The sequence below is a fragment of the Musca domestica genome, unplaced genomic scaffold, assembly GCF_030504385.1.
Source record: "Musca domestica strain aabys unplaced genomic scaffold, Musca_domestica.polishedcontigs.V.1.1 61, whole genome shotgun sequence".
Taxonomy (NCBI): Eukaryota; Metazoa; Arthropoda; class Insecta; order Diptera; family Muscidae; genus Musca; species Musca domestica.
In genome coordinates, this window is record NW_026712367.1 from 3,122,696 (window position 1) to 3,145,511 (window position 22,816).

The 22,816-nt window shown below is 27.1% G+C and overlaps 1 protein-coding gene across 1 annotated transcript in view; it reads left to right on the plus strand.

Annotated features, from left to right (window-relative positions):
- Nucleotides 1-1,112: 1,112 nt before the first annotated feature.
- Nucleotides 1,113-22,816, plus strand: part of LOC101900176 (F-box/LRR-repeat protein 16) — a 142,776-nt gene continuing 121,072 nt past the window's right edge. Inside the window, exon 1 of the mRNA XM_059129454.1 lies at nucleotides 1,113-1,377. The gene's annotated coding sequence lies outside the window, so the exon portion shown is untranslated. The remainder of the gene's footprint in view (nucleotides 1,378-22,816) is intronic.

A 22,816-nucleotide genomic window follows, 5' to 3' on the forward strand; every position in this document is an offset into this window, starting at 1 on the left:
CACGTTTATTGCTTTAATGAAAAAATATTTTTTAATAAATCCACGTTTATTGCTTTAATGAAAAAATATTTTTTAAAAAATCCACGTTTATTGCTTTAATGAAAAAATATTTTTTAAAAAATCCACGTTTATTGTTTTCAAGAAAAAATATTTTTTTTTAAAAATCCACGTTTATTGTTTTCAAGAAAAAATATTTTTTTTAAAAAATCCACATTTATTGTTTTCAAGAAAAAATATTTTTTTTAAAAATCCACGTTTATTGTTTTCAAGAAAAAATATTTTTTTATAAAATCCTCGTTGGAAAAATTATTTTTTTATCCAGTTTTTATTTCTATTTTAAATATTTGATTTTCATTTATTTCTATTTTTAATTAAGTATTTCATTGTTAATTTCTTTTCCCATATTCATTTTATTTTATTTATTTATTTTTTCATTTTTTATTTAATTAAAATATTTTCTATTTAATTTCTTGCCATAATTTAACCATATGTTTCTGATGATTGTTGATTTTATGGCTGCTTTGGTTGTCTGTCACATATGTCACATTGCCACTCAGATCCTTTTGATAAGGGAATTCTACTCTCTCTCTCTGTACTTTCCCATTCGGTTTTGATTAAAACGACCAACTCTCTGTGTGCAAAGAGCGTAGCATCTGATTGGGGGTGTTTTGTATAACCATTAAGGAGTTGTTGTTGCTGCTGTTGTCTTTGCTTCCCCCCAAAATACATTGTATCGACGAGGAATGCGAAAGCCCAGCCGATGGCAATGGCTATGGTGTTTGTTTGTTGTTGTGGTTCTTTGCCAATTAGCAAAACCAAAACAATGCAAGTGCGCATGTTTGTTGTTGCTCTCACACACACCGAACTCTTTGAGCAAAACCCAAATGAGCATAGGGAGCATTTGTTTGGGGATAGAGCAAGGCAGAGAGCAAGTGTTTTCCTTTCATGTGGGGGAGCATTGTATTGTATGGTATTTATGGGAAAAGAGAGAGAGAGAGAGAGAGTACGAAAGTAAAGGAACTCATTGTTGTTTTTATTGTATGTCTTTCAATGTGAGACACCAACCATTGAGGAAAATCTGTCAGACATTTGGTCGAATGCAGTTTTGAGTCGTGCGCTGTTATGTTCGGTTATAAAAAAACGGGAAGTCTTGCCAAAGGAACAAAAGATTTTTAATTAACTAAACAGAAAAAGAAACAACAAGAAAAAAACCAATTAATTGTATAAAAGTAAAAGAAACCCTTAATGAAATAAAATTAACAAAAAAAGTGGCAAGAATGCATTAGAAAGTGCCATGAAATAGCAACAAAATACCAAAGAAAAAATTAGTTTTTTTGTTAAAGAAAGTAGGAAATTTTCTGCAAAAGATAAAAAAAGGTGAAGATTTATATTAAAAAAATATTTTAATTAAGAAACAAAAAGAGAAAAATATTGAAGAAGAAAATCGAAGAGAAATATCTGTGTTGTGTAAATCCTTTCTGGGGAAAATTGTGAAAAAGAAGAAAATACTCCACCAAAAAATTACTCAAACTCCAGAAGGAAAAAAGAAGCCACTTTGGTGGTGGTTGGTTGGTTGTGAAGCGAAGTGAAGTTTTGGCCCATGGAAAATTGTTTGTAATGGCCAAAAGAACCCCAAAAGGAAAATAGAGACCAGGAATATTTTTTCAAAATGGGTATTTGAAACAGATTGCAATTTAAAAAATTTATTTTTTAATGAAAATATTTTATTTAAATTTAAAAAAGAATCTAAAAATAAAAGAAATCCTTAGAGAGAAAAATGTTTTTTTTTTCCCAACCAAATGTACATCCGCTTTTGTCTAGCTAAACACGGAAGTGAGGTAATGCCTTCAGCAGCTTTTCCCTTTGGTTGTTGTGGTTATTCTGTTTTTTTTTCCTTCAATTCTCTAAGCCTTTATGACAGACTGAACCCACCTTTTTTTAGCAAAGCAGTGCCCTAGCAGTCCACTGTGTGTGTGTTTTGTGTTTCATTTCCATTATCCTGTATATACCACACAAGTACTGTTGTCCTTGCTATGGGCCTTTGTGTGCGGTTGACAGTGATTTTGTGTGTGTTGTTGTTGTTGTCACTGCCATTCTTGTTGTTAGTTCATTTGCTGTGGCATTAAAGGCCTTTAAATTTCTTTGGAGCAAAGAAACAGCAAAAAAATAGATAGACCGTCACATGACTGCAGTGGTTTCCTATATTTGACCCAATTTTGAAAAGCCTACTCGGTCAGGGTCGTTAATGTTGGGATTTTGTTGAGGCGAATGATTAATAAGTTTTTTTTTCATTATGGACATTATGGAAAAGTCATTGAAAAATCATTTTTCTGTGGAAAATGATATCAGAGAAAATTTTTCCCATAGGAAAATTCATAGGAGAAGTCAATTAGAAAAATCATTTTTGGTCTGATTTTTGTAAAATATTGTTTCACTATAAATCATTAACTTTTTACTTATTTATTTTATTTAAAATCATATTTTAAACAAACCTAGATTTTTTAAACAATATTTTTTATATTTTCAACTAACATGGATTTTTTAAAAAATATTTTTTGCATTTATAAAAAGAACGTGGATATTTAAAAAAAATAGATTTTGCATTTATAAAAAGAACGTGGATTTTTAAAAAAATATTTTTTCATATTTTTAAAAGTCGTGGATTTTTAAAAAATATTTTTTGCATTTATAAAAAGAACGTGGATTTTTTAAAAAATATTTTTTGCATTTATAAAAAGAACGTGGATTTTTTAAAAAATATTTTTTGCGTTTATAAAAAGAACGTGGATTTAAAAAAAAAAAAATATTTTTTCATATATTCAAAAGTCGTGGATTTTTAAAAATTATTTTTTCATATTTTCATCATTAGATCCAACGTGGAATTTTTTAAAAAATATTTTTTCATCATTAGATGCAACGTGGTTTCTTTAAAAAATATTTTTTCATTATTAGATCCAGCGTGGATTTGTTAAAAAATATTTTTTTTTATCAGTAGATCCAACGTTAATTTTGAAAAAAAAATATTTTTTTATATTCCACAAACGTGGCTTTTTTAAAAAATATTTTTTATCAGTCGATTTTTCAAAAAAAATATTTTTTTAACAGTAGATCCAACATGGATTTTTTAAATACGAACGTGGGTTTTTTAAAAAATATTTTTTTATATTTCCAACAAACGAGGATTTTTTAAAAAAATAATGTTTTATATTTCCAACAAACGCTAATTTAAAAAAAATATTTTTTCATATTTCCAACAAACGTGGATTTCTTAAAAAATATTTTTTCACATTTCCAACAAACGTGGATTTTTTTTAAAAAATATTTTTTCAAATTTCCAACAAACATGGATTTTTTAAAAAGTATTTTTTTCAAAAATTCCAACAAAGTGGATTTTTTAAAAAATATTTTTTCAAATTTCCAACAATCGTGGATTTTTTTAAAAAATATTTTTTTCATATTTTCAACAAACGTGGATTTTTTTAAAAAATATTTTCTTATATTTTTAACTATCACGGATTTTTAAAAAGTATTTTTTTATTTTATAAAAAATATTTTTAGCGTCGATTTTTTAAAAAATATTTTTTCTTCAGTAGATCCAAGGTGTATTTTTTAAAAAATATTTTTTTTATCATTAGGTCCAACGTGGATTTTTTAAAAAATATTTTTTATCAGTAGATCCAACGTAGATTTTTTTATTTTTTTTTCATCAGTAGATCCAACGTGGATTTTTTAAAAAATATTTTTTATCAGTAGATCCAACGTAGATTTTTTTATTTTTTTTTCATCAGTAGATATTTGTAAAATATTGTTTCACTATAAATCATTAACTTTTTACTTATTTATTTTATTTAAAATCATATTTTAAACAAACCTAGATTTTTTAAACAATATTTTTTATATTTTCAACTAACATGGATTTTTTAAAAAATATTTTTTGCATTTATAAAAAGAACGTGGATATTTAAAAAAAATAGATTTTGCATTTATAAAAAGAACGTGGATTTTTAAAAAAATATTTTTTTCATATTTTTAAAAGTCGTGGATTTTTAAAAAATATTTTTTGCATTTATAAAAAGAACGTGGATTTTTTAAAAAATATTTTTTGCATTTATAAAAAGAACGTGGATTTTTTAAAAAATATTTTTTGCGTTTATAAAAAGAACGTGGATTTAAAAAAAAAAAAATATTTTTTCATATATTCAAAAGTCGTGGATTTTTAAAAATTATTTTTTCATATTTTCATCATTAGATCCAACGTGGAATTTTTTAAAAAATATTTTTTCATCATTAGATGCAACGTGGTTTCTTTAAAAAATATTTTTTCATTATTAGATCCAGCGTGGATTTGTTAAAAAATATTTTTTTTATCAGTAGATCCAACGTTAATTTTGAAAAAAAAATATTTTTTTATATTCCACAAACGTGGCTTTTTTAAAAAATATTTTTTTATCAGTCGATTTTTCAAAAAAAATATTTTTTTAACAGTAGATCCAACATGGATTTTTTAAATACGAACGTGGGTTTTTTAAAAAATATTTTTTTATATTTCCAACAAACGAGGATTTTTTAAAAAAATAATGTTTTATATTTCCAACAAACGCTAATTTAAAAAAAATATTTTTTCATATTTCCAACAAACGTGGATTTCTTAAAAAATATTTTTTCACATTTCCAACAAACGTGGATTTTTTTTAAAAAATATTTTTTCAAATTTCCAACAAACATGGATTTTTTAAAAAGTATTTTTTTCAAAAATTCCAACAAAGTGGATTTTTTAAAAAATATTTTTTCAAATTTCCAACAATCGTGGATTTTTTTAAAAAATATTTTTTTCATATTTTCAACAAACGTGGATTTTTTTAAAAAATATTTTCTTATATTTTTAACTATCACGGATTTTTAAAAAGTATTTTTTTATTTTATAAAAAATATTTTTAGCGTCGATTTTTTAAAAAATATTTTTTCTTCAGTAGATCCAAGGTGTATTTTTTAAAAAATATTTTTTTTATCATTAGATCCAACGTGGATTTTTTAAAAAAATATTTTTTCTTCAGTAGATCCAAGGTGTATTTTTTAAAAAATATTTTTTTTATCATTAGGTCCAACGTGGATTTTTTAAAAAATATTTTTTATCAGTAGATCCAACGTAGATTTTTTTATTTTTTTTTCATCAGTAGATCCAACGTGGATTTTTTAAAAAATATTTTTTTATATTTCCAATAAACGTGGATTTTTTAAAAAATATTTTTTCTTCAGTAGATCCAAGGTGTATTTTTTAAAAACAATTTTTTTTTTCATTAGATCCAACGTGGATTTTTTAAAAAAATAATTTTTTATATTTCCAATAAACGTGGATTTTTTAAAAGATATTTTTTCATCAGTAGAACCAACGTGGATTTTTTTAAAAAATATTTTAGATATTTTTATAACGTAGATATTTTTAATTTTTCTTCACCAGTAGATGCAACTTGGATTTTTTAAAAAACATTTTTCCATTAATAAAACAAACGTGTTTTTTTATAAAATATGTTTCCATTAATAAAACAAACCCGATTTTTTTATTTTTTTCATATTTCTAATTAACGTAGATTTTTTAAAATATATATTTTTCCAACGTTGATTTGTGTTATTAGCATTTTTTTTTATTTTAAGAATTTTCTCTCTACATTTCATAGAAATAATATAGTTTTAGCTTTTAAATATCAAAAGAATTTTTTGAATATCAGCAAGATTTTAAAAGATATAAGCTATTCTATGAAAGTACTTATTAGCCGAAAGAATTTCAAAAATATCTTCAAAACTTCCAGAGACATAATAACTTTCATGGAAGTACTTTTTATTAATAACAATCATACGCACCATGGGTCAAAGTGTTTATTTCATGAAATACTGGTTATTTCTCAGCATTATCAATGGCAATGTGATTTCTTATGTTAGGGTTCTTAAATAGCAAGATATCCTTGAGGGTGTAAAGACCTTTTTGCCAATAACATTTCAATCAAAAGACTGTTCTGTTATTTTATGTTTTATTAGCATATTTTTCATCGAAAGGATATATTGTGAGCTTCTCATATTTGAAATTATTTTTATAATAACTTCAAAACGGCCAGAGATATAGTGAGTTTTATACAAGTACCTTTTATCAATAACAATCATACGCTCGATGAACTAAAATGTTTATTTCATGAAATACCCAATATTTTTCAGCATTATCAATGGCAATACGATTTCTTATGTTAGGGTTCTTAAATGGCGAGAGACCCTCTAGGGTATCAAGGCAGAAATCCTTGTTGGTAATAGCATTTCAATCAAAAGACATATTTAATATTTTTTCTCGCCAAAAATCCACATAATCTGTTATTTTGAGATTTATTGGTATTCTTATATTCGAAAAAATTTTGAAAAGAACTTCAAACCTGACCAATTTATGTGCAATTTTATAGAAGTACCTTCTAATAATAATAATCATACGCTGGATGGGCCAAAGAGTTTATTTCATGACATATTTATTTCTTATGTATGCAAGATATCCTTGAGGTTGCAAGGCAGAAATCCTTGTTGCCAATAACATTTCAATTAAATGACATTTTACATTTTTTTCTCTCACCAAAGAATGTATTATCTCATATTTTCAGTTTTAGGGTTCTTAAATCGCAAGACATCCCCAACGATTATAAAGTTGGGGAAAAGTCCTTTCTACGGAGATTATGTCCATCTAATTAAAATAAACTTTTTGTTTTTATCAATAACTTATATATAAATTATTTTACGATTTCGTTTCATAATTTTTATTAAAGAAGAATATTAATAACTTCTTATATCCAAAAGAATTTTCTAAATATCTGCAAAACTTCCCGAGATATAAGCATTTCCATGGAAGTACTTTTTATTTATAACAATCATACGCATCATGGGTTAAAGTTTTTATTTATTGAAACACGGCAAATTTCGCGATATAAAAATTGCAATAATGATTATTAATGTGAGAGCTCTTAAATAGCAAGAGATTCTGTGGCACATTTTGAGAGCAATGCTTGCTAACGAAGAGATGTCATTCAAATAAAATAATGCTTTTATTTTTTGTTGTAAAGTTGCATAGCTCTTTATTTTAAGAATTTTCGACACATTTTTTATTGGAAATAAATTTTCTCAGCTACCCAAATCGGGAAAAATCTTTAAAATAACTTCAGAACCTACTGAGATGAGATGAATTTCTCAAAAGTACTTTGTATTCAAAATAATCATACGCACCATGGGTCAATGTGAGTATTTTTTAAAATATTAGACATTTTATTATTTTAAAATTGTAATACTGTTTATTTATGTAAGGGCTTTTGAATAGCTGGAGATCCTGTGGCATATTTTGGAAGAAGTCTTTGCCAATGAAGAGATGTAATTTAAATTAAATTTCATTTACTAACTTTTGCTGCAAGATTCCATAACTCATTATTTTAAGAATTTCCAGATATTTTTTGTATCAGGAACACCTTCTTAGCTTTTCAAATCCGAAAGAATTTTGAAGATAACTTAAAAACGCCCGAGATATAGGAAATTTCATTAAAGTATTTTCTATTAATAACAGTCATACGCAGCGTGGTCCCAAAACCAGATTTGTTGATTTAATGGGGATTTGTTCCATATTATAAATATTTTTTGGAATTGAATGAGCCCTGCCGCAGTAGAAGTTATCTCCTGTAAAGTGTTCTCTGGGATAAGTCATGTGATATGACATTTTCAATACGGCCGCTGTTCAGAAAATTAAATTTAATTTCTTTCACCGCTATATTCTTTAACTTATTATTTTAAGAATTTTGTTCATATTTTATGTGGCAAGTACATTTTCTTAGCTTTCCAAATCCGCAAGAATTTTAAAGATAACTTCAAAACTGCCGGAGATATAGGCAATTTCATTAAAGTACTTTCTATTAATAACAATCATACGCAGCATGGTCCCAAAACCAGATTTGTTGATTTAATGGGAATTGTTTCCATATAACATATATTTTTTTTGGAATAGAATTGATCCTGTCGGGGCAGAAGTCATCTTCGTACAAGTGTTCTATGGGAAAAATAGTTTGAAAAGCATTTTTTTTTGCAGAAAAACTCATGTGAGTCGGAAAATTAATTTTTATTTGTTTTTTCTTTCGCCGCTATATCCCATAACTCATTATTTTAAGAATTTTCCATATATTTTTTCTAGAAAGTACACTTTCTTATCTTTCCAAATCCGCCAGAATTTTAACGATAACATTAAAAACGTCCGAGATATAGGCAATTTTGCTGAAGTACTTTCTATTAATAACAATCATACGCAGTGTGGTCCCAGAACAAGATTTGTTGATTTAATGGGATTTTTTCCATATAACATCTATTTTTTGGAGTTGAACGGACCCTATGAAAGTTTGAAAAGAAAATTTTTTTAGAAAATGTCATGTGGTATGACATTTTAAATACGACCGCTGTTCGGAAAATCCCTAAGAAAAAAATGAAAACCTTCTTCAAATTCACAGAATGACATCACACAAGATATCATGGTTTACCAAGTTTCGGTGGCAAAAACGCCAACAACAAGCCACTGGAAATATCCAACGGCACCATCATCGCCACCACCCCCAAACCACAATAAAGCATTCGGCGGACAGACTAACAAATCCATGGTCGTCGATGGCAAATAAAACAAATAAAAATGAAATGGTTAAAGGGACAAAACAAGAAACGGTAGATGAAAGAGGAAAAGCGGTAACCAAAAATAAACAGGACAAAAAGAAAATAGCAAAACAAAGAGAGAAGAAGAGAGAAAAAAGGAAAAACGAAATCGTTGTTAAATAAATTTTTTTAAAAGGCCACGGGAAGTTTGGATGATAAAATACAACAAGACCAACAATAAAGACAACAACCTTAATCGTTTGAGACCCAATGAACTATAGAACGAGCCTCTAAACCATTTAGATCATCATTGTCAGTTGGCGTAACACGAAAGTGCTCCCTCACCACCCATAACCCACCTCAGAGGGTAAACCTTGGAGACTAGACAGGCAGACAGCGAAATAAAGACAGGTGTGAGGTTCTGCCTGGCTAGCTTTCAGGTAGTGGAAGACGGGGTGGAGGAGGAGGTGGGGTCCAAGGAGGAGAAGGTGGGTTGCCGGTCTTTCTCTGCTGGTGCTAATGATGTTGGTAACGATAATAACACTATTTTAGACAACGGCCACACCAAGGCAGACTCATTCAAATAAAGATAATGACATCACAATCAGTTTGTCTGAGTATGTATGTGTGTTTGTGTGTATTTTAAAGTCTGGGCATATGATTTATGAATTGGGAAAAATATTACTTATCACTGGAAAAATGTTTTTTTAAAAAAATAATTTTGAATTAAACTTGAATTTTTAAAAAAAATATTTTTTTATTAAACGGCGATTAAAAAACAGATTCTATTATTTTAAGTTTTATTGGCACATTTTTCATAGAAAGAACCTATTCTCATTATCTCATATTCGAAAGAATTTTGAAAATAACTTAAAAACTTAACGAGATATAGTGAAATTAATAAAATTACCTTCAATTATTAATAATCATACGCAGCATGGGTCAAATTATTTATTTCATGAAATACCCGATATTTCTCAGCATAATCAATGGAAATGTGATTTCTTATGTTAGACATCACTTTTTATGCAGGGCATCTTATTTTCCACGTTGGGAAAAAGTCCTTTCCACGGAAATTATGTCCATCAAACTATTTTTTTCCTTTCATCAGAAATTATTAAAATAAATGTTTTTAGATATCGTGCCATATTTTTTTTATTAAAGAAGCATATTCCTATCTTCTTATTCCAAAAGAATTTTTGAAATATCTGCAAAAATTCCCGAGATATAAGCATTTTCATGGAAGTACTTTTTATTAATAACAATCATACGCACCATGGGTCAAAGTGTTTAGTTATTGAAATACAGCAAATTTCGCTATATAAAAATTGCAATAATGATTGTTTATGTGAGAGCTCCTAAATAGCAAGAGATCCTGTGACATATTTTGAGAACAATGCTTGCTAACGAAGAGATGTCTTTTAAATAAAATATTTTTTAATTTTTTTGTGTTAAAGTGGCATAGCTCTTTATTTTAAGAATTGTGCACACATTTTTTATGCAAAGTAATTTTTCTCAGCTTCCCAAAACGGGAAAAATCTTTAAAATAACTTCAAAACTTACCGAGATAAGATAAATTTCCCGAAAGTTCTTTGTATTAACAATAATCATACGCCCCATCCGTCAATGTGTATATTTTTTAAAATATTGGACATTTCAGGATTTTGAAATTGTAATACTGTTTATTTATGTAAGGGGTCTTGAACAGCAAGAGTTCCTGTGGCGTATTTTGGAAGCAATCCTTGCCAGTGAAGAGATGTCGTTCAAATTAAATTTTATTTGTTTTCTTTCACTGCACAATTCCACAACTCAGTATTTTAAGAATTTTCTACATATTTTATGTGGAAAGTACATTAGCTTAGCCTTTCAAATCCGTAAGAATTTTAAAGATAATTTCAAAACTGCCGGATATACAGGCAATTTCATTAATGTACTTTTTATTAATAACAATCATACGCAATGTGGTCCCAAAACAAGTTTTCTTGATTTAATGGGAATTTTTTCCATATTATACATATATTTTGAAATAGAATGGACCCTATCGGGACAGAAGTCATCTCATGTGAAGTGTTCTATGGGATAAGTAATTTGGAAAGGACTTTTTTGCAGAAAAAAATCATGTGAGAAGACATTCGGATAATTTAATTTTATTTTTTTTCTTTCGCCGCTATATTCCATAACTCATTATTTTAAGAATCTTCGACATATTTTGTGTGGATAGTAAATTTTCGTAGCTTTTCAAATCCGCAAGAATTTTAAAGATAATTTCAAAACTCCTGGAGATATAGGCATTTTCATTAAAGTACTTTCTATTAATAACAATCATACGCAGCGTGGTCCTAAAACAAGATTTGTTGATTTAATGGGTGTTTTTCCAAATAACATATTTTTTTTTGAATAAAATGGATCCTATCGTGGTAGTAGTCATCTCCGTAAAAGAAAAAAATATATATATTTTTAAAAGCCATTAAAAAAATTGTGAAAATATTTTTTTTTTTTGAAGTCATTAAAATTTTTTTTTCAGGATAAATATCAAATAAATTCTTTTTTTAAAATTCACATTTGGGAAATGATTTCTTTTTTTCAATCCATATTTGGTGTTTATTTGGAAAATATATTTTTTATTTTATTTTTCATAAAAAAATTTTTATTTGTCCCATATTTGCCTGAATCCCTTTTTATTTTACAATCAAATTTGATTTGCTTTAGGTATTTCCCACTTCCATCCCTTTACATCTTTATTTGAATTGCTTTTATGAAACATTTGCAATTTTCCATTTTGATTTAAAATTGCCTAGATTTACTTGTTAAGACATCAAACAAAAGTGATGACGTAGATAACAAGGTTGGCAATATTTTATATAGAAAAAAAGAGGCAATACCTTTTCCCCCCTCTCTCTTTGTTTTTTTTTCTTGGGTTGAGTCACACGCATTTTATTTGTTTTTTTCGGGGTTTTATTTCTGGTAATTCCTTGTTACAATTTCTACTCGAAATTTCTTGTTACGATTATCTTTGTGAAATATAACGTGGTTGTAATTTACACACAAACACACACACACACACACACCAATACACCCAAGCACCCATGTGTAGGGAGAATCCCAAAAATAACATTGAGACAGGATTACCCAAAGTGTTTTTGGGTTGTTGGCTGTGTGTGTGTGATGGCATGGCATGTGGCTGGATTTCTCATACTCTGAGGCCGATATATTCTCTTTTCTCTCAGGGGGTGGGGTGGTGCTCCCTAACAACGGTGTAAGCTCAATTTATGTGGGCTTCAAGTAGGCTTTACTGTAGTTGTGTTGTGTTGCTGTGCGTGTGAGAGCGGCAGTGGGAGTGGGTGAAACGGTAATGTTGTTGTTGATTGTTTATGTTTTAAACCTAATGGTCTGGTATTGTTGGGGAGAGGGAGAGAAAGAGAGAGAGAAGAAAATGTTTTGTTTTTTTTCTTGTGGAAGTAGAGGAGAGAGGAAACTCTTTTACATGGAAATAATAATAATACTGATGATAATAATATAAATATTATTACAACATTAGAAAAAATAAATAAAAAAATAATAATCATAAAAATAACAAAAAAAAAAAAAAAAACAAAAATAACAATAATAATAATAATAACAGTAATAATAATAATAATAATAATAATAATAATAATAATAATAATAATAATAATAATAATATAATAATAATAATAATAATAATAATAATAATAATAATAATAATAATAATAATAATAATAATAATAATAATAATAATAATAATAATAATAATAATAATAATAATAATAATAATAATAATAATAATAATAATAATAATAATAATAATAATAATAATAATAATAATATAATAATAATAATAATAATAATAATAATAATAATAATAATAATAATAATAATAATAATAATAATAATAATAATAATAATAATAATAATAATAATAATAATATATAATAATAATAATAATAATAATAATAATAATAATAATAATAATAATAATAATAATAATAATAATAATAATAATAATAATAATAATAATAATAATAATAATAATAATAATAATAATAATAATAATAATAATAATAATAATAATAATAATAATGATAATGATAATAATAATAATAAAATAATAATAATAGTAATAGTAATAGCAATAATAATAATAATAATAATAATAATAATAATAATAATAATAATAATAATAATAATAATAATAATAATAATAATAATAATAATAATAATAATAATAATAATAATAATAATAATAATAATAATAATAATAATAATAATAATAATAATAATAATAATAATAATAATTAAAAATTTTATTGAATGAAAGCAAAAATATCGGAAATAGCATCAAATTTCAGAATAAGTTTAGATTTATTCGAATTGGTCACCTTTGCCACGAATTATGGCCTTCAAGTTTGCAGTTTTTTCATCTCACCCTGTATACATACATGTATGTGTGTCTGTGTGATTTTTCCCACCATCTCACTTACAACCACATTACACGTGTCCTCTGCTTGTATTTGTAATTTTTTCATACACATCCATTACCTCAAAACATATGGCTCATTACAAAGTAGGAAAACACACGCACTCAGTTAAATAAAAAATAACAACAACAACAACAAATGTGCTACATAAAAAGGATAATGACAGGAAACATTTTCTAGTTTATGATTTCAGGCACGTTCACATTGTACGTTGGCCATTTGTTATGAGTTTTTTTGTTTTTCTTTGGTTTTGCTATTACTCTTGACTATCAAAACCGCCCCCTCCCCCTCTCCCACCATATCTCTTCGCTCTCTTAACCTATCAACGGTTTTATTAAATAAATGACCGGTATTTGAAGGTGTATTAGAGGGAGTTACGTATTGCGTGCTGTTGTGCTTAACACATTTGGCACTTAATTACGTAAAAATTACAACAACACAAATAATGTGGTTAAAGTTCATTGAGGGTATCAAATAAAATGGTTTTCAAAAAACTTTTTTACGAGAGTACATCAGAGGTGACGAGGAAATTTAAAAAAAAAATTCATCAGTAGAACCAACGTGATTTAAAAAAAAAATAATTTTCGTTGATACAACAAATGTGGATTTTTTAAAAAATATTTTTTTTAAGTTTCCAACAAACGTGGATTTTTTAAAAAATATTTTTTCATTAATACAACAAACGTGGATTTTTTAAAAAATATTTTTTCATTAATACAACAAATGTGGATTTTTTAAAAAATATTTTTTCATTAAAACAACAAACGTGGATTTTTTAAAAAAAAAAATATTTTTTCATTAAAACAACAAACGTGGATTTTTTAAAAAAAATATTTTTTCAATAATACAACCGACGTAGATTTAAAAAAAATATTTTTTCATTAATACAACCGACGTGGATTTTTTAAAAAATATTTTTTCATTAATACAACCGACGTGGATTTTTTAAAAAATATTTTTTCACTAATACAACCGACGTGGATTTTTTAAAAAATATTTTTTCATTAATACAACCGACGTGGATTTTTTAAAAAATATTTTTTCATTAATACAACAATCGTGGATTTTTTAAAAAATATTTTTTCATTAATACAACAAACGTGGATTTTTTAAAAAATATTTTTTCATTAATACAACAAATGTAGATTTTTTAAAAAATATTTTTTCATTAATACAACCGACGTGAATTTAAAAAAAAATATTTTTTCATTAATACAACAAATGTAGATTTTTTAAAAAATATTTTTTCATTAATACAACCGACGTGAATTTAAAAAAAAATATTTTTTCATTAATAGCCCCGACGTGGATTTAAAAAAAATATTTTTTCAAGTTTCCAACAATCGTAGATTTTTAAAAATTTTTTTTTTTCACAGTTCCTACAAACGTGGATTTTTTAAAAATATTTTTTCACATTTCCAACAAACGTGGATTTTTTAAAAAATATTTTTTCACATATCCAACATACGTGGATTTTTTAAAAAATATTTTTTCATTAATACAACAAACGTGGATTTTTTAAAAAAATATTTTTTCATTAATACAACAAACGTGGTTTTTTTAAAAAGTATTTTTTCATTAATACAACAAACGTGGATTTTTTAAAAAATATTTTTTCATTAATACAACAAACGTGGATTTTTTAAAAGTTATTTTTTCACATTTCCAACAGACGTGGATTTAAAAAAAAAAAATATTTTTTCATTAATACAACAAACGTGGATTTTTTAAAAATTATTTTTTCAAGTTTCCAACAAACGTGGATTTTTTAAAAAATATTTTTTCACATTTCCAACAGACGTGGATTTTTTAAAAATTATTTTTTCAAGTTTCCAACAAACGTGGATTTTTTAAAAAATATTTTTTCACATTTCCAACAAACGTGGTTTTTTAAAAAATATTTTTTCAAGTTTCCAACAAACGTGGTTTTTTTAAAAAATATTTTTTCAAGTTTCCAACAAACGTGGATTTTTTAAAAATGATTTTAAGTTTCCAACAAACGTGGATTTTTTAAAAATGATTTTTTCAAGTTTCCAACAAACGTGGATTTTTTAAAAATGATTTTTTCAAGTTTCCAACAAACGTGGATTTTTTAAAAATGATTTTTTTAAGTTTCCAACAAACGTGGATTTTTTTTATAAAATATTATTTCAAGTTTCCAACAAACGTGGATTTTTTTTATAAAATATTATTTCAAGTTTCCAACAAACGTGGATTTTAAAGAAAAAAATTTCATTAATACAACAAAAGTGAATTTTTCAAAAAACAAGAAAAAAAATCATGGTGTTTTTTTTATCTCACCCTGTAAAGTGAAGTATGGCCATATAAATTGGAATAATTCTGAATAATATATTTTTAATATATATTTATATATATATGTTTAAAAAATATTTTCTATGCATTAATGGAAAAAATATTTTTCGCTGCCTACTTTCAGGCAAACGTTTAATTTAATTGAAACTTGAACTTCATTTTCTAAAAACCTTTTTCTAAAATACACATCGTGCCCAAAGCAATAAACTTGCATTATCGTTATAACATTTGCATAAAATTGCCCTAAACACACACACACACACACAAATACCACATGTCTCGAGTTAGCACGGCATGGCCATAGAACAGAATAATAAAAATCCTAAACCGAAACCACAACTATCGTAAAAACAGAAGAGCGAAAGAAAAATCGATAATATTTCAGCCACTATTCCATGTGAGGCCAAAGCAAAGGCCAGAATGGAGAATTAAAGGAGAAAAAATGGAGAAGAAGCACAAAAGTTAGTTCAGTGGAACAGCCATGCGACATGGAGCCTCTAACAAATTAACAAACCAACAAAGCAAATTCCAAATGTAGAGAAAGAAACACAGACACACATTTTTATGAGGCAGCCGAGAAAGGTGAGAAGGGGAGAGAGAGGGCCAGGAAGGGTTGCTTGCTGTTGCACGAGACAAACATAAATACGAGGCTGCATGGCTATACGGTCATACACATTTATTTAAACCATCTGAACCATTAACACACACACTCCCCTATCTGACTGTCTGTCCAACTCTCTCCTCTCTTTACATTCGCCCCCTTTGTTAGTTTGCCCAACATGGCATGAAACAAAAACTTTCAAAGCAACGACTGTTCGTTCCAACTTCAAAACTCAGTCAGTCAGTTTCAAAAACAACATTCATCCTCTTCATCAAACTGATTATCTGCCATAACAGCTTTGAATTAACGCATGAAGGCTCAAAATGCCGTAGCGAACACACATACACACACTAATACAGAGAACATAAATTCCCTCCCAACAACAACAAAACATGGCTGAGTTCCAACTAAAATCATTGCTCGCAACCATTAGTTTTCCCAAACAAAGGCATATCCATTTATCAAAACAAAATAGGGTTTCAACTCCTCTCTCTCTATCTCTCTACCCTTTGGAGATGAGTATGGGCGACTCTCTCTCTCTCCCCACAAATGCATTGAAGTAAATGAGCATTTGAAGTTAACAAATAGACCGTGGCAGCTTAACTTCTGTTATTGTGTCACAAGCTTTGAATGGCTGTCTCCTACTCTCGGGGAGTTATTACTCATCCACTCTCACGGATGATTAACTCGCAACAAGGCTCTATCAATCGCACTTTATGGTTACTTCCTGGGTTTTTGTTGTGTCAAAGGACTTGGTTTGCTGGCAAACGGGATTTGTGTTTTTGATGTTAAATTAACCCTTAAGTGGAGCAGAAAAAATATCCCCACAGTGTTTTAAGACGATAACGAATGTTATCGAATAAATTCATCTATTGAAGAAGTTGTTATCGGACAACTTTTCTATAGAACAAGTTGTTATCGGACAACCTTTCTATAGAACAAGTTGTTATCGGACAACCTTTCTATAGAAATAGTTGTTATCGGACAACTTTTCTATAGAAATAGTTGTTATCGGACAACTTTTCTATAGAAATAGTTGTTATCGGACAACTTTTCTATAGAAATAGTTGTTATCGGACAACTTTTCTATAGAAATAGTTGTTATCGGACAACTTTTCTATAGAAATAGTTGTTATCGGACAACTTTTCTATAGAAATAGTTGTTATCGGACAACTTTTCTATAGAAATAGTTGTTATCGGACAACTTTTCTATAGAAATAGTTGTTATCGGACAACTTTTCTATAGAAATAGTTGTTATCGGACAACTTTTCTATAGAAATAGTTGTTATTGGAAAAGTTGTTATCGAACAACTTTTCTATAGGAAAAGTTGTTATCGGTCAAATTTTCTATAGGAAATGTTGTTATCGAACAACTTTTCTATAAAAAAGTTGTTATTTTCTATAGAAGAAGTTGTTATCGAACAACATTTCCATAGAAATAGTTGTTATCGATCAATTTTTTATATAAATAGTTGTTATTGAACAACTTTTCTATGGAAATAATTCTTATCGAACAACTTTTCGATAGAAAAAGTTGTTATCGAAAAACTTTTCTGTAGAAAAACTTGTTATCGAACAAAGTTGTTATCGATGGATTTTGTGGATAAAGGATTTCGTGGTATCGAAATGTTGTAACTGTAGAAAAGCTTGTTATCGATTGTTACGTTTTTGGAAAATGTTGTTATCGATTAAATTTTCAATAAATTTTATAACAAAAATCTCTTAGAAAAATTATTATTGTTTAATTTTTTCTTCGATAGCGTGTTATCGCTTATTTCTGTAGAAATATTTGATATCGATGGATAAGTTTGTGATAAACGTTGTTATCGATAACATTATGAAAAGATTTCATTAGAAATTTTGTAGAAAAATTTTTATAAGTAAATTTTCACTTCGATAAATGTTATCGATAATAAAAATTTTCATAAACTATTAAAGTATTTTTGCAGAAAAGATGATCGATAACACGATCATCTTTTCTGCAGATATACTTGATTAGTTTATGAAAATTGTTATTATCGATAACATTTTGTAAAGATTTTATTAGAAATTGTTTTGAAAAAATTTTATCGGTTAATTTTTGCCCCGATAATCGTGTTATCGATCATCTTTTCTGCCGAAGTATTTGATATCGATGGATTAGTTTGTGAGGAATGTTGTTATCGAAAACCTTTTCAAAATATTGTATTAGAATTTTTGTAGAAAAATTGTTATCGGTTAATGTTTACTCCGATAGTGGTGTTATCGATCATTTTTTCTGCAGAAATATGTAATATCGGTGGATTAGTTTGAAAAAATTCTCTTATCGATAACATTTTCAAAAGATTTTATTAGAAATGTTGTAGAAAATTTGTTATCGGTTAATTTTTTACTTCGATAACGGCGTTATCGATCGATTTTTTGCAGATATATTTAATATTGATGTTATCGTTTAACTTTTGATTAGAAAAAACTATTATCGATCTTAATCAATCAGGTTTATCGTAAAAAATATTGTTATTGCTTAAGTTTAAATTCGATTACTGTCTAATCGATGGAATTTTCTGTAAAAATACTTGTTATCGATGTATATTCCTTAAAAAAAATTTTGTTATCGATTGAGTTTAAGTTCGATTGCGGGGTTATCTATGAACTTTTCTGTAAAAATACTTGTTATCGATACATTTTTCTTTTAAAAAACGTTGTTATTGATGAAGTTTTCGTAGAAAATTTTTATTTCTTGAAAATAATTTTTTGTTGAGTAAATTTTCAATGAAAAAAAAAACATCCTGTTTTAGTATCCTTTTTGTGATATTGTACAAACATTTACATTAAAAATCCTTTTGTCAATTTTGCCATCGTTTCTTTTTTTCTGTTTTTTTCTTTTTTTTTTTTTGTTGCCAACAAATAAATAAATGTAATGACAGCAATTTGCAGACAACCATAGTCTGAATTGAAGCCAAGCTCCGCCATCATCATCATCATAATAATAATATAAACTGATGATATTTATGTTATTTGTTATTTGTGATTATTACATCAAATCAAAACAACTTTGGTTTTATTTTAAGTTCTTGTGCTTTGTGTTCGTTCGGTTGTCTGCTAAGAATTCTCTTTTGTCTTCCAATTTCAATTGAAAATGTAATTGTTTGCATTTGTGTGTGGGTGTTTTTTTTTTTTTTTTTGTTTTTGTTGACTTGGCCATTATCGAGTTGCCAAGAAAGCAGCTCAATACAATTGTGATTGAGTTTTTCGTTTTTTTTTTCAACTTTTGATAACATTTTTTAATGGTTTGTGGCTATTTAAAGAGCATTTTAGGTTGATTTTCATATTTTGCCTAAAAGTATGCTTTACTTTTGTATTGTAAATGTAATTCCTTTGTCTGGGGTGGGGGCAACTTGGGGCGTATTAGTGATATTTATTTTTATTTTTTGGGTGTTGTTGGTGTTTGTTTTCAACAAATCATCCTAAAAGTATGCCATAGAATTTGTGTTTTTTTATTTCCAAAGCCAGTGATGGGCTTTACATTCAAAATCGCCTTTCTTATCGAATGAATAGGCCACAATTTGTAATATTTTTTTCATTTCATTCATCAATTTTCCATAAAGTTAACAACCTCAAATCCCTTCTTTTTTTTAAATAAATTTGTAATCTTTTAAAATTCCATTTTGGGATGCCGACAACCACTGAATGCGGAAAAAAAGGTTTCCGCATTGTTGGTATTTCAGTTTTTTTTTTTAACAAAAATTCCCCACAGACCACTTCACTGCTTTAGCATCCTCCACTCATTCAACATTCAAAATTTGCCGAAAAAAGAAATGATTTTTTTTCTTGCATTTCACCTGTACCCTCCCTGGCCCTGGCTTTGGGATGCCATTCATTCATCAGCCGTGCCGGGTTTTTAATTACTAGTTTATACTTTTTTATACTCCTCCTGCGGTTTTTATTGTTGCTTTCATGACTCTATTTATTTGCCATTACTGGTTAACAACCGCAGGCCCAGTGGGTATCCTTTCAGAACCGAGAGAGAGGAGAGAGAGAGGGGGAGAGAAAAAAAAAAAAAAAAAACAAACCAACCAACCAACGAATTATGTATGTAAGCCATTCAGATAAAACGTCATTAAGGGGCAATTTACTTAGTGGCCGGTAGGCAAATACCAGGTAATCCATCAAAGGACCGACGGCAAAGTAAAGTTCAATGGCCACAGGCAGGGAGCAAAAAAAAAAACCTGGAATAACAAAATTGGAAACAACTGGCCTACGGTCGAGGCAAGTGACCCTTAGACGATTTTTTGTAATTGCCTAAAAGTATACTTCTATTTTTAGTTTTCGTTTTATTTCTCCAAAAGTTCATGCCATGGCGTATAAGCGATATTAATTACTTATTAATTGACTTTCAGGCAATCTGGCATGGCGGACAAATCGCCAATCACACAAGTCCAAAGAATTGCACAACTTTCCAGAGAGAAAAGTTCATTTAGCGATAACTGGAAGCAAAACAACAATTTTGGGGAAAATAATTGCTTTTCCACTCTCAAAGAGGGCTCAAATTAAATTAAAACAATAAAAAATAGTTAAATTATAAAAATTTCTCAAAAAAAATTTTATCGATAACAGGTTATTCTACTTTTTAGTAGAATAACCTGTTATCGATAACATTTTTATGCAGAAATTTTAATGCTATTATAATCGATAACATCATTCTCCACTTAAAACTTGAAGGATAATACGTTTTTGCAAAGAAAACCCAATCGATAACATCATTTATTTTAACAAAAAATGCAATCGATAACAAATTTTTGTTGAGAAGATTTATCGAAAACATTTTTTTCGACAAAAAAAAAAAAATGGACCGAAAGAATATCATAATGGATAATATTATTTCCCATTGAAAAATGCACCGATAACAATATTTTTCTATTACATAGAAATCAATAACAAAATTTTTCATCGATAGTAGCATTTATTATAAATACCATTGACTATAATCGATAACAATTTTTCCAAGAAATTTCTTATATTAAATTTATTGAAAATGTTATCGATAACAACATTTTACACAAACTAATCCATCGATATCAAATATTTCTGCAGAAAAGTTAAACGATAACACAGTTATCGAAGAAAAAAAAACTAATTAATAATAATTTTTTTTAAGAAATTTCTTATAAAATTTTATTGAAAATTGAATCGATAACAACATTTTCCAAAACACAAATCTATCGATAACAAGAATTTTTACAGTGAAATCATTGCAAGTTAAACGATAACAACATTTCCACCACAATGTCCATCGAAAACAAAAAAATTTTTTTTAGAAAAATTGAGCGATAACACTACTATCGGAATAAACATAAACCGATAAAAAAATTTTTTAAAATATATCTCATAAAATTTAGTGTATACAATAGAAAAATTGTTCGATAACAACTTTTTTTACAGAAAAGTTGTTCGATAACAACTTTTTCTATGGAAAAATTGTTCGATAACAAAATTGATAATAACTATTTCTATAGAAAAGTTGTTCGATAACAACTTTTACTATAGAAAAGTTGTTCGATAACAACTTTTTCTATAGAGAAGTTGTTCGATAACAACGTTTTCTATAGAAAAGTTGTTCGATAACAACTTTTTCTATGAAAAAGTTGTTCGATAACAACTTTTTCTATGAAAAAGTTGTTCGATAACAACTTTTTCTAGGGAAAAGTTTTTCAATAACAACTATTTCTATGGAAAAGTTGTTCGATAACAACTTTTTCTATGGAAAAGTTTTTCGATAACAACGTTTTCTATGGAAAATTGTTCGATAACAACTTTTTCTATAGAGAAGTTGTTCGATACCAACTTTTTCTATAGAAAAGTTGTTCGATAACATTTTTTCTATGGAAAAGTTGTTCGAAAACAACTTTTTCTGTAGAAAAGTTGTTCGATAATAACTTTTTCTGTAGAAAAGTTGTTCGATAACAAATTTTTCTACAGAAAAGTTGTTCGATAACAACTTTTTCTATAGAAAAGTTGTTTCGATAACAACTTTTTCTATAAAAAAGTTGTTTCGATAACAACTTTTTCTATAGAAAAGTTGTTTCAATAACAACTTTCTATAGAAAAGTTGTTCGATAACAACTTTTTCTATGGAAAAGTTGTTCGATAACAACTCTTCCTATAGAAAAGTTGTTCGTTAATAACTTTTTCTATACAAAAGTTTTTCGATAACAACTTCTTCTATAGAAAAGTTGTTCGATAACAACTTCTTCTATAGAAAAGTTGTTCGATAATAACTATTACTATGAAAATGTTGTACGATAACAACTTTTTTTATGGAAAAGTTGTACGATAACAACTTATTTATGGAAAAGTTGTTCGATAACTACTTTTTCTATAGAAAAGTTGTTCGATAACAACTTTTTCTATAGAAAAGTTGTTCGATAACAACTTTTTCTATAGAAAAGTTGTTCGATAACAACTTTTTCTATAGATAAGTTGTTCGATAACAACTTTTTTTATAGAAAAGTTGTTCGACAACAACTTTTTCTATAGAAAAGTTGTTCGATAACAACTTTTTCTATGGAAAAGTTGTTCGATAACAACTTTTTCTATAGAAAAGTTGTTCGATAATAACTTTTTCTATAGAAAAGTTGTTCGATAACAACTTTTTCTATAGAAAAGTTGTTCGATAACAACTTTTTCTATAGAAAAGTTGTTCGATAACAACTTTTTCTATAGAAAAGTTGTTCGATAACAACTTTTTCTATAGAAAAGTTGTTCGATAACAACTTTTT